Consider the following 3,414-nt stretch of genomic DNA (forward strand, 5'->3'; position numbering starts at 1 on the left):
TGATTAGTTTGGTTAGAGCGACATAATGCGATCTGTAAATTCACTCAACATGGCACTTGTAATAGGCCATTTGCTGAAGGTGAAGAACCATTTGAGGCGGATGCTGTCCAAGTTATGGGACTGCCACTCTCCCTCAGCATTCTTCACCTGTCACGCTGGATGCTGAGTGGTGACAAACAGCCCAAACAAGGCCCCAGGGTCAATCTGCATGTTGCATATTGGTCATTGTAATCGTCAGCTCTTGCCGCAATAATGCTGTGGAACAAACACTCCGAAACTCAGTGGCTTACAATAACAGGCATTTATTTTTCTTGCTCATGGTCCTGCAGGGTTGTGGGGGGTTGATTGATCTTGGCTGGGCTTGGCTATTTCAGGCTGCGGATTGGCCGGGAGTGGTTCCAGGTCACAGGGGTTTTTTTTGGGGGGGGTTTGTTTGTTTGTTTGAGGTGGTTGACATCTTTATTGCTTTGGAGGTGGGGGGCTGGTGCTCAGGAGCTCTTGGTGGGGCGGCCCGCTTCCTCTTCACCATCACGGGCTTCTGACTGTGCAGGATGGCTCTGGTTGTGCGAATGGCAGCCACGCACAGATCTGGGCGGTACTTGTTCTTGCAGATCATGTGCCTGATGCTGCCGAGGGTGGCCCGGGCATTCTGGTTCACGGTGGTCTGCAAGTAGGAGGTGATGGGTTTTCACTGGTGGGATCTCTGCTTCATGACCACCACTATACCTTTGCTGTCAGGTCCTGGCTCCATGCCCAGAGTCCAGTGGTGCATCAGCCCGTTGTAGTGGAAGGACTTGTTTGCCTTCAGATTATTGGGGTCAGTGTTGTATGTCTGCCTGTTCCTCTCCATCAGGAAGCTGGAGCAGTTCTACCTGACCATCCATTGCAGGTGGATGGACATGGCAGCAGCTCCTCTAGCTATGACAGTTGGAGATGGAAAGAGCTCCAGGTCACAGATTTTGTGCAGGTCTGGAGCCCTGGCTGATGTGACTACAGCCACCTGGGACCTGTTCTTGTCCTAGTGATGGCAGAAGCTCAAGAGGGCAAACTATACCATGCAACACATTTAAAGTGTCGGCTCATGGGCCACGTCTGGTAACTATCTTGCTCAAGCCCAACTTCCCAGGGGTGGGGGGAGTATATTTCACCCACAGTGGGAGGCACTGCAAAGTCACGTGGCAATCAGTGCTGTTTCTATTTCAGGTGAGGGATGAATTAGGATCAATAAGCCAAACTACCGGGGCCCCTGGGGAGCTCAGTCGGTTAAGCATCCGACTCTTGACTTTGGCTCAGGTCATGATAATCAGGGTCCTGCAGTCGAGCCCTGTGTCAGGCTCTGCGCTCAGTGGGGAGGCTGCTTCTCTCCCCCTCCCTCTGCCCCTTCCTCCACTCTCTCTCTCTCAAATAAATACATAAACCTTTAAAAAAAAAAAAAAAGCCAAACTACCAAAAAAGAAAAAAAAAAGCCAAACTACCATAGTGATAGAAAGGAAAGTTCTAAAGTTCTGATATTTTCTTCCTACCTATATTAGTTTGCTAGGGCTGTCATAACAAAGAACCACACGCTGAGGGGCTTAAACAACAGGAATGTGCTGTCTCAGGGTTCTGGAGGCCAGAAGTCCAAGATCAAGGTGCTGGCAGGGTTGGTTCCTTCTGAGGGCCGTGAGGGGTGCCTCTGTTCCAGGCCTCTCTCCTTGGCTCGTCTTTTTCCTGTGTCTCTTCACATTGTCTTCCCTCTGTGTAGGTCTGTGTCCAAATTTCCCCTTTTTATAAGGATGCTAGTCATATTTTTTATGCCCACCCTAATGACCTCATTTTAACTCCATTACCTCTATAAATATCCTATCTCCAAATAAGGTCATATTCAGAGGTACTGGGGCTTAGGACTTCAACATATGAATTTTGGTGGGACACAATTCAACCCATTACCCTTGCCCCTCAAAGGATTGTCTTGTCTTAGGGTGTGCGTTACCCTACTTTGGGGACTTCCCGGCATAGAGACCAGTGGAAAAAGTCTTCTTGTTCCTGGCCTTGACTGACGCCTCTTGGCTGAGTGGTGAGCAGAGGACAAAGGCTTCAGACTTCAAGACCCCACCCCAGCCCCATTGCGATCAGAAGAAACTCTGACCTCTTCAGCCACGCCATACCCAAGCCACCACATCTGTTTGCTGGGGGTAAAAAAATCTATACCGTTGGCCATAAGGTGTCATGGAGGCAAAACCTTCGTATCAGTCTCGGCACCTGTGAAACGAGCACCTCACCTTCCCTTGATGGGGTGTTGTGATGTTTAATGTTTGCCAGAAGAGCCCCAGAAGAAAGGGCAGACTCAATCCTACTGATGATTCTGCAGAACCACCCTGCCTCTCGTATTCAGGCTCAGGAAGGAGTCTGGGACAAATGATTGAACTCACCCAAGTTTGTGTTCCAACGAGCAGGGCAGAATGGGCTGGCGTGTGCGCACGCCGTAAATAACCTTAACACTTCATAGGAGCGCGCGAGGAGGTAATTCCCTTAGCAGGCTGCCCTGTACTGTCGCTCTGATTCATTCCCGAGCGATGTGGCCCACATGTGTTCCTGCAAGCGCAGGAACAAGCGTCCTTTCTGCCACGTCAGCATTTTCCGTTCGCGCGTAAATTACGCACACTCCCGTCATTTCATTGAGACATTACGTCTCTGATGTGACGTGTCGGGTTTCCAGAGCCGGACGGAAAAGCCTGCTGGTGGCTCGGGACGGCCATCCCCACCCCCACCCCCCCAAATACAACGATACTCCTGTGACACCTGGCCATTAGGGAGAGGAGGAGGAGGGACGAGCAGCCAGCACAGACGACAACGAGGCTATAACAATGATCAGCGGCTTCCTTCCTTTCTTCCTCCCCAGCCCCATGCCTGGTGTTGGAATATTCTAGACATCTGGAATTATGACTGGCTAAATGCAGTCGAACACAGATTTCTTTTTGTGAAAATATTCTGATCTAAGACCCAGGAGGGCAGGGATATTGGGTAATTGCCATCCTTGCAATAAACATATTATGGAAGTTTATAAACTCGGCCTATCTCTCGGCTGCTTTAGGCTTCTGGTGTGCCTGGGATGGCTTTGATTTTGAAATCACTTAGACGATAGGCAGACTTTTCCTCTCCGTGCATTTGCAGAGCAATCTGATAAACACATCTGCGGCAAGTCCTGTTTGGGCTAGTTGGGGGCCGACCAGAGGATAGAGCACTTTTCACGAAATAAATACATACATACAAAGCATGTATGTGACCCAACTGGAATTGGGAAGACTGGAAACTATCACAAGATATTCTGCGCACACGATATCTAATCTCCCTTCTAGACAGAAGAAATTCAAATGAGCCTCTGCCATTAAAACTTTGATTATCAGAAACTTCATTTTAATCAGAGCTTGCCAT

At 49.4% G+C, this 3,414-nt stretch overlaps 1 pseudogene; it reads right to left on the reverse strand.

Moving 5' to 3' along the window:
- Positions 1-234: 234 nt before the first annotated feature.
- Positions 235-901, reverse strand: LOC116646018 (annotated as a pseudogene).
- Between the last annotated feature and the right edge of the window lie 2,513 nt (positions 902-3,414).

This window comes from Phoca vitulina, unplaced genomic scaffold (assembly GCF_004348235.1).
Source record: "Phoca vitulina isolate PV1807 unplaced genomic scaffold, GSC_HSeal_1.0 scaffold35, whole genome shotgun sequence".
Lineage (NCBI taxonomy): Eukaryota > Metazoa > Chordata > Mammalia > Carnivora > Phocidae > Phoca > Phoca vitulina.